Here is a 14,086-nt window from a genome sequence, read left to right on the forward strand (position 1 = left end):
GCACCACGAGTTGGTGTGCCGAGGTGAGTTGCTTGAGCTGGAAGAGCTCACAACGCTCGCCATCAGGCTCGACCAGCTCCCAGGTCGTCCTACCCCCACCATGTCACAGCCCAAGTCACAGAGAGCTGGGGGTTTAGCTGCCGGGCCTGGAAGGAAGACCGGTCCGGTTACGCAGCGTCGGGGTGGGTTTACGGGTCCAGAGTCGTCTGCGGTACCTGTCAGCAAGCCCATGGAGGTGGGCGTGTGCCACCTCAAGCCGACGTCTGCTCCAGAGGCCCATGGCCCTAGGTCTACGCCTAGGGTATCTGCTATGGTGGCTGTGCCCAGCTCCTTGACTACAGGCAAGGAGGCGCCCAGCTAGCACAGCCCTAGTGCCTTGCCAGCCCCAGGTGTGTTCTTTTGTTTTGCCCCTCTTGGTTGTCACGGTTGTTGTTTCTGTTCCTCTTTGTCCCACTTAATTCTTGCTGCTTTTTCTGTTTTGTTTATTGTTATCAAAAAACTTCTCGCCTTGGTCCATCCCCTGCTAGTGTTCTCCCGTCTTTGTCAGACTGAGTGGATCATGACAGACAGGTCATTTTGTAAAATGTTCTGTTTCTGAGTTGCTGAAAAATAACAAATAATAAAAAAAATGACTCAGCTTCCCATCCTCTATAAGAAAACATATTTAATGTTGCTTTGCATATTTTGTGTATGTATGATGATGCATAAAAATAAAATCCGGAAGCTACAAGAACATCTGAAGCCTCAGCAAGTGAACAATGCTTTGTGGATGTAAATGTACACCAAGTTATTTTTCATACCTAAAATTGTTACTTGTTTTGACTACAGCTGTATCTTCATAAAGTCATAACTTTAAAATTCATTCTGTGTTGTATACTATTTAAGTCGTTTTTTTTTTTTTTTTTTTTTTTTTTTTTTGACTATGATGTTGCAGAACCCAGATGCACAGCATCTCACGATTGGGCCTTAAGACAAGCTCTTTTTCAAGATCACTGATCCCTACTAGCCTGTTTGCTGCCCATTACACAACCTCACACAATGTGTGATTGTGACTTACAAATTCTGTCCGTTAGTATAGGACGATCAATTGTACTAATCTGTGTAAATGGTGTGTAGAGCTGGCAATGTTGTGTATTGTCTGTGTACTTAATCTTCTAATTTATGTATCAGTATGTATTTTCTTTTTAAATTTCTATAGGTATAGATAACTTTAAATCATCAGAATCTCTAGGGGGGCCAGTGATAAGTCACGTCCATGTATTTGTGTGTTTGTATAGCACTTTTTACAACTGTTGTCACAAAGCAGCTTTACAAAATTAGTGATTGGTAAAAGACAGAAAAAAACAATAACATAAGACATGAAGGATCCAAGACGGTGGAGCAGATGGACGCTAGCGTTTCAGGGTGCTCCCGTGTCTGTTACCGTCTGGCTCTCTCCTTTTAATTAGGCTGTCAGACCTGCCGGAGTCGTCAGAGACACTATGATACTGCTCAACATTCTCTGCTCTTTATAAAACCCTCTCAGAACTAACTCTCTCTCTTTACCTTCTCCGAGTAAATGGCCACCCAGCCCGACCTGCTGGAAGATTGCCCGCTGAGGTCCTCTCGATCTGCATCAGACCAGCTGCCACCTACCAGTCCGACCATCAGGCCCACCCCCCACCACCACTCATACCAGACCAGCGGCACGCCCTCTTACCGCTGCTACCTGTTTAATGACCATGTTAAAACCTAAATGGACTCTTAACTATCTGCCACTATTAATATAACCACTCTTAATTATCTACACCATGATTAGTATATTATGATTATGATCAGAGCAGTTCAACAGAATAGATGGTTTGGTCATTTTTGTCAATGTTTAAATAGTTCTGACCAGAGGAGGATGGGTCCCCCTTGTGAGTCTTGGTTCCTCCCAAGGTTTCTTCCTCCAGCTCTGAAGGAGTTTTTCCTTGCCTTTGTCGCTGTTGGCTTGCTCACTGGGGATCTTTGATCCTTCATGTCTTACGTTATTTCTTTTTTTGTCTGTCTTTTACTAATGACTAATTATGTAAAGCTGCTTTGTGACAGCAACGGTTGTAAAAAGTGCTATACAAATAAATTGGGCTTGACTTGACTTGACTTGATTCCTTTATTTACCGTTACCTGACTCCCTGCACTACTTGAACATTGGACATTGGACATTCCAACCTATTTTTATGACCAGAGATGTTTATAGGATTGTTGACTTAATTTATTTAACACAAACAATTAATTTAATAAAAAAAAGAGTATGCTATGATTATTTGTTATCGCTGATGTTATGACATACATTTATTTGTAAGATATCAGAACAAACAGCAACACAAGCTCTGAAGACGTTTGTAGAAGATTTTATGTTAATTTTGACATGAACCATTTCAGTGAATCTTCATTGGAACTAAAAAAAAATCTAATTAAACCTAGACTTTCAAATGAAAAGAGGCCTATGTTTAATTTCTTTTAAACCATAGAAATTGCAGATTCTGACCATGAAGACACTATAACATTTTTGCCCACTTGCATTAAACTGTGCTTTCTCCCTCACAGACAATATTGAGGCAATCTTACAAGAACCTGCAGGGCTTTGAGAGACCAGACTGAAGACCTGGCCACACAGAGTACCTAAGTTATTTATATAAGCAGTTCATCTCATATAGGATCAATTGCTGAACCAATTTACAGATGATCTTCTCTAGAAAGGGTCATATTGATGCATACTTAATTAATACTACCCAACACACCTGATTTTACACTGGATCCTACTTTTATTTATATTTATTTGTGGTAGTTGTGTTTTACAGTGTGATTTAAAAATGACTTGCATCAAGACCATAAAATAGTTTTTAGTGAGGTGTGGTACTTGAATGTTTTGTTAAATTGTGTGTTATTTTTTCAAGTGCCTACTACTTTTGCATGACACTCTATATCCGAATTTGATTTTTAGGCTACCCTAAGCTTACTATGGCCTGCACAGTGCTGTCCTCCGAAAGCTTGAGGAGCTCAAGACAAACCTAGTAGCTGCGAAAGAAACTTACCATCAAATAGTGGTAAGTCATGGTGTGACTATTGTTGAAGAAGAAGAAAATGATATTAGGATATCTTAACAGATGCTTCTACAGATGATACATTCTAGATTCCATCCTCTCCTTTGCACTTGCAAAATGTATTTAAAATCACTATGCATATATAGTCAGTTTCTTAGTCCCATTTTTGTCTTTGACATTCTGTCCAGTGTAGTCAAATCAACCATTCTTCTCATCTGAATTTGAATATGGTGGCTGTTGTGTCCAGAGGTAAAAATACATTTTCGTGATTATATGCATGACTTGGCTTCTCTAGAAAAACTTAATTAACAGAAAATAATGTGGTTTAAAGAGGTTTTTGCTCAAGACGTTCCATGCATCCCAGTGTAAATAATTTGTGTTCTGTATAAAACCTTATGCATACTTAATACACTACCAGCCTCCCTTGGCTCTGCACAGTAAGGCAAGTCGTTCAAGTCCTCAGTAGTAAAGCAACCTATTGAGTGATCTCCCAAAGGGTGGAGCCTGGGCCTTAGGACTCCAAGTGCTGCTCATAAGTGGCTTCTTTATCAGCCGTACGTGGCTGATTTTATCCAAAATCACCCAAAATTCAGGTCTTGTCAATAAAACATCTACAGTGCCCTGATGATGTGTTAAAAGCCTATAAATTACAATTTTCTTGGAGAAGCATAAAATGTAACCTTTGCAGAAGCAAAAAAATTTAACCTTTAACTCAAGTGAATAAAAAAAAACTAATGGACTAAAAAATTATTATTTTTCATAAAATAACCTGTTCCACATTTAACAGCACCCCTAACAATTTCTAGAAAATAAATGAAATTGAAGCATTTCTGTCAATTCTACTGTAGTTTGTAAAGTTGATCAGTAGTAGTAATTCATTGCGTCCTGTTTCCCTGGGGTATAAATATGACATGGCACACTCTTCAACATGGGAAAGACAAGAGAACACATCATTCAGTTCATTCATTTGGGCAGATGTGTGTTGACCTTCATAAATCAGGCAATGGCTACAAGAAAATAGCCACTCACCTACACTGCCCATATCTACAGTCAGAGGAACTGCAACAGTGACAAACAAGCCTGGACAAGGACGCAAATTTATTTTGCCACCACGCACAGTGAGGAGGATGGTAAGAGAAATAAAAGGTTTTCCAAAGCTCACTGTTAAAGAATTGCATCAAAGAGCAGCATCTTTGGGCCATGTCCATAACAACCATCAGGTGCTATATATATGCCAACAGGCTGTTTGGAAGGCATGGATGGAAAAAAAACTTTTCTCACAAGCATAAACTTAAATGTCAGGAGTTTGCTAACCGGTACTGGGACTTCAACGGGGACTGCATGCTTTGGTCAGATGAGATATATTTATGTGATCAGGTATATTTCAGTGTTCTTGTAGCCCTAATGTGCAAAAAGCAGCATGATAAGATTAATAATTCACAAACAGTTCAATTGCCAATATTTCTTTCTATATCACTCCTTTACACGCCAGAGTTGAATATGTCTGTTGCTGCCCATTACCGGTAGTTTTACCAGCATTCTGTCCTCCAATGTCCTCCAGTGTAACCAGCTTGAATCCAATGACAGCCCCAGCCTTCTTTATGAGTTATTTCAGTTTGTTAGCCTCCTTTACTGTGACACATGTCTCTACAGCACATCACAACACAGAAGATATGGAGTACCTTGTTGCATACATTGAGGACATGAGACTTCTTCTTCTTGTAAATGGCCTAGGTGTTGGTGGACTATTCGACTTTGGATATGCAGGTAGAATTTTCTTGCATGTCTTTGCAGCTGTCTTGTCTCCTTCTTCCTACTGCAAATGGGGCTGGTAAGACTGTTCCTTGCATTCAGTTAGATGTCCTCAAGAAGGGACAAAACGTGTCACTAGACACAGTCACACAGTCACACAGGCCTTATGAAAATCCCAGTGCTGCTTTATCCCCCTCACATGGAACATCTCTTGAATCCTCTGAACCCCATTATTATATTGGAGTCCTGGATTGGATTCCCAATCTGAGTTGAAATCAACAGAAACTGTAACAAACTGATATTGAAGGATTAGATTAGAATACACAATGCAGGTACAGAGCCAATAAAATGTAGTTAACGTCTGTTTTGCGAAATTCTGAATCAAAGGGAGGATCGTCAAATAACTCAGGTCCCGTATAAAAAAGTCCCTTTATTTCACAATCAACAAATACAAACCGAAAGCATATTTGGCAGAACGGGGGCCAACCACTCCCGCCAGGCACAGCCTTCCACTATCACTTGTACATTCCAGTGGTTTCGCAACCGCATCCTCATGAAAAACAAGTTAGATAATTGATTATATAAACGTGAGTTTGCAGTATAACATAACCTGTAACTTAATATAATAATATAATAGACCTGTATTAACATATTGCCAATACATTATGACCAGCAAGCATACCTTTAATATAAGGTGAACATGGACGTATTATATCCTTATATTTGGATATGAAGACCAAATTAGCATGGCTCCGCAGTGCACCTGCACCACTTCATAACGTCTTTCATAGTACAAACACCCTTACAGCCTATCCAAAGGAGTTGGCCTCTTCCTAGTGGTTACATCCCATGACTGAACAGTAAGTTGTTCATATGATACAGTGTGTACTAATTGGATGGAATGCACCCTAGGCTGGCGCCTAGGTATCAGCAGGCCAGAATTCATACTTATTACAGCGTCTAACCAGAAATGCAAAATACAGTATTATTTATATATAAAGTGCAGAAGGATGGTATAATGATATATGTATATATATATATGTATATATATATGTAGATAGATATGCAAGTATAAATACAATATGCATATGTCCTATGAGTCCCTTTTTGACCATGATTGAGGAGTTTAGGGACCAGGTGAAATCATTAGAGATATGGATGCCAAGGATCTAGATGGGGGAGTGTGCCTGGCCCCTACCCCTCCTAAAGTGTCCACTATGATCTCCTTGGTTTTCTGGGTGTTGTGCGCCAGGTTGTTGTTCTGACACCATGCTGCCAGGTGCTGCACCTCGTCCCTGTAGGCCGTCTCATTGTCACTTTTGACCAGATCTATCACTGTGGTGTCATCAGTCATTCAAGGAATTAGAGCCATAAACAGGAACACAGTTATGGATAAGATCACAGAACAATGTACATAAATCTTCTCATTCATATTCATACTTTGCCAGTATACAAGTATGCATATCAGAATGTTATCACTTAATGCAATTTACCAAAGCCAGGAATGTTGTTTCACAAGGGTACAATGGTAAAACCTTAGACCCTAATCTAAATTTAAACTTTAAACGTACTACACCTAATCTTAATTCTAACTTTAACCCAACCCTTACCCTAACCCTAAATGTAACCATTGTAGAATGTGAACATCTCACTATTTCTGCATGAGTTTCCATCTATTAATGCTTTTTGAGAAGCTCCATAACAGAGACAAGCAGCAGGAAAACACTGTTCTCTTAATTCTTCTTTAAGTAAATGTGTAGTTGTGTATTTGGCAAAACAGCACCACCAGAGGAAGGAATCTGCCAAACCAGATGATGCACTTCATCTTTTCATCTTTTTTTTCTACCAAGCTCTGACAAAACAGATGTCCATCTGCTGAAAGCAGCATTAAATAGGTAACAGCACTATATAAATAAACCTTGCTTGACTCCTTTTGTCCTTTGACAGTATATTTAATAGAATAAGTCATTTGTGTGCTAAGCTACTAATATATATCTGAAGATATAATGCAGTTTACTAGTAAAGAGATGTCAGAGACATCAGTGGCATTGCAAGTTTGTTCATAGCTATATCGTGCAGGACAGCTTGTAAGGATGGTTATAAAGAAGGCAGCTGAGCATACAGTGTGGACTGCTGAACCCAAGATGACCCAAAAATGTCTTAGAACTAGAGGCCTTCAGCACAGAAAAGTGGGGGGGAAAAAACTACAAGAACTGAAAGACTTTTATCCGATTACACAGTGTTTACAGAGTTTTAGAGTACTGACTCTGTAGGGCTGCCAAACATTGGCACATGCCCTACTGATTATTTCTTTTGTATGGTTTTTAAACATTTGCATACTCTGTTCATTTTCATTCTTTAGAATGTTAATGACTCAGCAAGGGCTATGCAAAAAGGACAAGCTTTTAATATGAAGTTATATGATAGGAAAGAGAGCCTTTTTCAAGGGTCATAGAAAGCTATTGTGAAAATTGGATCAATTTTGTGCTTCATTACCCGCTGTCTGAATTGGATGGCCTTGCTGGGTACTTTGCCTATAATGCAGCTACAGTGTTACCGCAGAGCTTTTCACAGGTACATTAAGGAAGAACAATATGATTTGTACACATTTATAGAGCCCATAGATAGTTGGCATCTGTGTCTGCTTTAAATCACATATTGACGGTAGGTCTACCATGTCCAACATGTAAAACGTGAGTTAACACTATATAAACACAAGGAGAATGATCACCCATAACCAGTTCATGTTTAGCATTTTAATATGACATGCACTTTAATGCTATTTGTGTGGCTCCCCCATTCAGAAAGTTGGATGTGGGCTATGGAATCCTGAATAGCATACCGATGTGAAATGGAAATTTATGTAAAGCAGTTCACCCTCTGCAGTTCTGCTGATGCTGGCTGGAGCATCAGCACTCCAACATGAAGACGTCTGGGATGATCAGGATGCTTGTGTGTAAAGTCAGTTGACACACACATAGCAGCACACACACACACACACATTCCTATTTAATACTTATGTATTATAAAGATTAATAAAGCTGTGCCTGAGACTAGTGCACACTTATGCAGTAACCAAAAAGCATGCATTTTGTAAAGTATTTTATTCTCAACCAAATCATGATTTTGTTCCCACAAAGAGCTAAAATCTTAATAAATTTTAAATAATGTATGTTATGCTCATAGGAAATGAGTTTGGACACTTTTGGTCTCTTGTTTCATATTCACTTTAACATCACTGATATTGGAATGGACAATGTAGAAAGAATGGAAATGATCTGACATAGACTGGCAGAGTTAGTCTTTAGAATATATTTCATAAAACACACTAAAGGCAGAACCCAATCTCTCTCTCTCTCTCTCTCTCTCTCTCTCTCTCTCTCTCTCTCTCTCTCTCTCACACACACACACACACAGACACACACACATACACACACACACACACACACACACACACACATACATTAACAAACAAATTTACATACAATATGCATGGCAGAGACCTGTGCTAAAGGGATAATGTGACACTTTCTTTGCTGTGATGGTATGCAACTCTCTTGTTCTTCATGAACTCTTGCTCCATGCATACTAGAGCAGCTTTTTGACAGCTGGTAAGTACTCTGTGCGTTTTCATGCTTGCAAGCACATGCTTGCTAATCTAGTCAATATGCTCTGTCCTCACAATGTTTTTTTTATCACAATATAACATGAGATGTATTATAATATTATAAGACATTCATAGCTAAAGACACGCTGTGGATTCTCTGAGCATGTGCGCGCTTTGCCTCTATAGCTCGTGACAATGTTGCTCTTGCTTTCCTTAGGGCCACCTTGTCACCCGCTCTGAAGGCTGAGTCGCAGGTCCTCAGCAGCACACGCACCTCAGCAGTCATCCATGGCTTCTGGTTTGGACATGAGGTGATGGTCCTGGAGACAGTAACATCAGCAGTGCACTTGCTGATGTACTAATCAACCACACATACACACACACACACACACACACATACTAATTATTTATGCAATACAGATGGTACATTATATATGTTCATATATATAGTTATCTACAGTTAACTGCCAGCCAGAGCAGCATGCTGACCCTCTCCTAGTAACAATCTGAGTTTCTCTGATTACGGGATCTCCTTACTGAACTATTGATATCCATATCTAAACTATATGATATATTGAAATATTGATCTCTAATCTGTTTGTACTTCTGACAGTGAGAGAGAATGTGCATCTCTGTCTCCACTTTTCCTGAGTCACAGTGAGCACATACCCTCTCCTTTATATTTATAGATATTTATCACTTTCAGGAATTTTCCTTTAGAAATGGTTGCAAGTGGTACCAGGTACTCCTTCAAGTATTTGAACCCATTCGTAACTCACTAAGTACTTTAAACTTGAACTTCATGTTTGTTCAAAGAGGCCACCAAATGTCCTACGTTATTTGATGTGTGACTTGTATTATATTAGAGCACATTGTTATGAAATTAATACTAAGTTACAAAGCACAAAAATGTTCAAAGCATTTATACCTCGAAAGGCCCAATCGGTCTTTCCCAATCCAGTTGTTTTCACTGAGATTCCAGTGGAGCAGTAGTTACCTTGAAACCACGACTACTGTTTACCTCAGAAAATAGTCTGAAAACTTCATGTTTCTGATTTACCAAATACAACAAAAAATAAAAAGACATCAAAGGAATAAGACAACATTAACATAATAACCAACAAACAGGATAGCAGAGATGTTTTCACGCAATGACTGCTGCTAATGCTGTGCTGATGCTTCAGAGCCTTTAAAAGACTAACTCTGACAGTGGTGAAGGAGCCTCAGATTCAGAGAGTGATGCCTGAATGATTTCAGAAAAATGTAATTTACTTAATTTAAAAATAACTTAACCTGACTGAGTAGTGTTTGAGGCAAGAAACACATTGGCAAGGAAAAAAAAACATCTAACAGCTAAGTAGAAATGCAATTCCATCACCACTTGAAATGACAAGTGTCAGGAGTTTAACCACAATAAGTAACTTAATTGTGTTTGTATTGTTTTAATAAATTCCAGTGCAAAGTTTTACCAAATTGTTTTTTGATAGGAGATTAGGTTAACCTTAATTTAGTGCTAATGAGCCACACCAAAATTAATTTTAAATTTTGGGGCAGTGGTAGCTCAGCGGTTAGAGCTCCGGGCTGTTGATGATAGGGTTGTGGGTTCGATTCCCGGGCTGCAGCAATGGGTGCCCACCGCTCCGGGCATGTGTGCTCACTGTCCACTGTGTTTGTTTCACTGGTGTGTATGTGTGTGTTCACTTCATAGATGGGTTAAATGCGGAAGCCAAATTCCATCTATGCCTGTCACAAATGTCAATGTGGTTGTTTAATGTTTTAATGTTTAGATATTTGACACTAGCATCACATAAAAATATATACTTTTCACCTTTTCTTTTATTGTTTTATTAAATGTCCATTCCCAGCATGCCTGGTTTGGTGTTACATCCTTCAGGCTTGTCACAGATTTTCTTCATTTGGCCTTCCATGTCTTCTTTATAACATGAATATATATATGCATGGACCTCAGACTTATTTCCCTTATTTCAGACTTATTGAATGGGTCATAGTTTGTGTCTTTAGAAGCCACAATGCACAATTTAGACACTTTACTTCTGTTTGCTTTGGCCTATGTGCCAATAATGTAATAACTGAGGTGCAGGTTGGACAGGCTGGACATGCTTTTTACAGGTCCCCATGTTTGTAATTATCAATGCCCCATCAACACCTTACTATAATTCCACTCTGTAACATGGTTCTGTAACTACATTTTAACATAATAATAAATGCAGTGATCTAGAGAGTCCTATGCAATGTAATGTTCATTTTTGACACACCGATTGTCCTCTCTAGATGTGCCAGCAAACATTTTAAACAAACACTATTCTGACCAGCAGAGACACCCGTCTCAAAAATGATTGGCACTCCTATACTTATTTCATTTCTTCAGGTAATGTAGCTAACCTTCCTGGATATGGATGGAGGAAAAATATAATGTAAAATTGCAATGAAGGAATGTTCGAATGGTGGCTAAAGAATCTCAATCAACCTTTGAACTAACTCAAGCTGACCAGCAGACAAAAGGTGACCTACAAACAAAAGGGTCAGCTCACATTATCCATCGCCATCAGAATAAAATGTGGCGGTGAAGGCACAAATACCTGAAAAAAAAAGAAACAGACTGGAGTGTGCCAAAAGTTACCTGAGGAAGCATCAATCTTTCTGAGACAATGTCCTGTGGACAGATGAGATCAAAATAGGAAATTGAAATTGAAAGATGGAACATTTTGCTAAATCATTTTGATAAAGAATTTGCCAAAGACTTTTGGAGCTTAAGAAAGCTGGGTAAGAGGTCAAGTGTCTTCCAGCATTGACCCAAAGCATACCTCAAAAACATGCAGATATGGTTTTAAACTCAGCAATGAGTCCACCCAGAGGAAAGAAAATCAACAAGACTCAACAAGACAACAATAACTTCTTAATGTCTCTGTCTCTTTAGAGTTTAGATGGAAAGAGGACTTTAGTAAGTGTCATGCTGCTCAAATGTGCCTCCTGAGACAAAGACCGTAGAAATGCCAAGTGTCCACTTGAGTTCAAGTACAGATTGCAATAAGGCTTCACATTGTGCTCAGATATGCCAGAATATTAACACTTGTTTAAAAGCCTTTTAGTTTTGATGCTGTGAATTACTATTTTATTTGGGCCGTTCCACTTTAATAGCTTAATAGCAGCATCCATGATCCTTGACTAAATAAATCATTATCTCTCAGTGAAGGCCCAGGTAACCAAACTGAAGTGCTTTTATTTTTGACACATTATGAAAAGAACCAGTACACTGGAAATAAACTATTATGCTTGGAAGATAAAAGAGGAATTATGTATGAGCAAAAACATTTGTATAAATGGTAGAACTGTTTCCACCTCTGCTACTTATACAAGGGCTGTATAAATGTTTAAAGCAAAGTAATCTTACAGTCTTATCCAATTTTCTGTGAGACAGAGCATTAAACCCTATGGATCCTATTTTGTAGTAATATACTGTACTTATGTTATTTCTTTTGTTTAATAACAAAGAAACGTATCTGTAGCTGTACCCCCCTTATATAGTCAGCAGTCAGCTGAGACTAGTGCTGAGTAAAGCAGTACAGTGTGAAACCTGTGAAACCTGAGTGTTATTATTTGTTTTTCCCTAAGAATTAATTTTGTGAATTAATTTTCAGAACAATCTCTTTTTATGCAGCACACTTTTGTATTGAAGTGTACAGTGGTGACAAAAAAAGTACCATACTTTAAAGTACAAATATTCCAATCAGAAAATACTTAAGTAAAAAAAAAGGTCTGTTGTACTAATGTACTGCTTTAGTATTTTTTTGTATCATCATTATATGAAATCAGAGTCATTGAGCAAATCAAACTCAAACTCAAAATGTTAATCTGTCAATGTTTTCCTAATAGATTTGGAAAGCAGTTTCTCAGGCCACTGGAAACCCCAGCTGTCATACCTCACTGGACTAACTGATTAAACTGATTAAACAAAACTTCTTTACAAAATCAATGAATATTAGCTGTCAGACTTAATAAATGTCCATGGAACAGAACTGCTGTATGAGTTGTTGGATTCAGTTCCTCAGTGTATCTGACCAGAGGCGGAGCCAGACATTTTAAACATCTGGGGCTTAGCCCAAATGTCCTTAACCAGACTTCCCCAGACTTCCCCTGAATCTTTTGTGTGATAAAATAAACATTCAAGAACACACACACACACCGGCAACTAGTTGTTATTAGTTACACTTGTTTCTACACTTATTATCCTTTTTTTTTAGCTCCACTGATCATATAAGATACTTTATGTAATAAAGTATGTAGAGAAACAGGACTACTATTTATAATTTTAGAACTACAAAGTTCTCCTATTTGATAAGCAGAGCTGATAAAATGGACAGGTGGTACCTCGTTTTCTGTCACAAATACTTGACAAATAGTATATTCATATGCAAGTATATTTATGTCCGACTTCACAATTCTACTAATAAATACATATATAATGAAATATTCCCATTTACACAAAAAATTCTATTTTCAGTGTACTAGCCAGATTTTGCAGAGGCACTACACTTAGTGGAAACTTACAGGGAATGGACACCCAGCCGCCGTAAGGGGAACCACCTGGCTGCCATACCGCCATACTGCCATTTCCTATTCTGTTCGAAGGTTTGCTTCGCGTTTTTGGTTCTCCCCTGCCTATCCGAAGCCTGGCTTTGTGTTTAGCTTTCCCCTCTCTTTATTCACCCAAACTCGGCTTGCAGTTTTGTTTAGTAATTTTCTCTCCCCATTTTCGTGCTCTGCTCAGCAGCCTCTTTGCCCTGTCCATTGTTTACCTTTCTCTCATTAAAAAATACATAAAAAAAACATTCAGGGCTTTTGACCAATTATCCAGGGCTTGAGCCCCATAAGCCACCATACCCAGAGCAGACCCACACCGCTCCACGTCCACACTGCAAATGAACTGCGGATGCCCATGCGCTGACTCCGCCCCCTATGTACAGAGTGGGATGTAAATATAGAAGTCTTCAGAGAGACTCGAAAATAAACCACTGCATTTAACTTACAGTTTCAGTCACTCACTCACCGCAAACAGGTGTGTGCACGGTTAGCTTGAGGTGAGTGAGTGACTGAGACTGTGTAAATTAAATCAATGTTTTAATCACTCACTCACCTCAAAACTGAAAAAAAGGAAAAAAAAGGAAAAAAGGAAAAAAAACTAGTGTTTCTTTTAAGGTCACTTTGCCAGTCCCAAGCCTGGATAAAGGAGGAGGGTTGAACGTAGAGTAGCAGTTCCACCCCACAGAACAGTCTTTTCATTAAATTTGATATGCTAACATTTAACAACACAGGACAAATTTGATTTATGTAATTTATGCAAAAATGATTTATGTAATGTGGGTCTAGACAAAGCATTAAAGAAGTTATTTTGAGAAGTGACATCCTGTTTGAAAGGGGAAAAAAACAAATCAAAAGTTGTTAATTTATTCAGAGTTCATTTGTAGTTCTAACATATTTAGACAATTATGCAAATTAGGAGATGACGTCATTTAGCGACTTCTAGCGACTTTTAGGACAGCCAATAGTTACTTTCCTTAATGAGGAGCAACATTGTTATACACACCTCCGACACTTACTTCAGATAGAAACAGACAGATAGACAGTAATCTGGACTACATAA

Source organism: Salminus brasiliensis, chromosome 16, assembly GCF_030463535.1.
Source record: "Salminus brasiliensis chromosome 16, fSalBra1.hap2, whole genome shotgun sequence".
Lineage (NCBI taxonomy): Eukaryota > Metazoa > Chordata > Actinopteri > Characiformes > Bryconidae > Salminus > Salminus brasiliensis.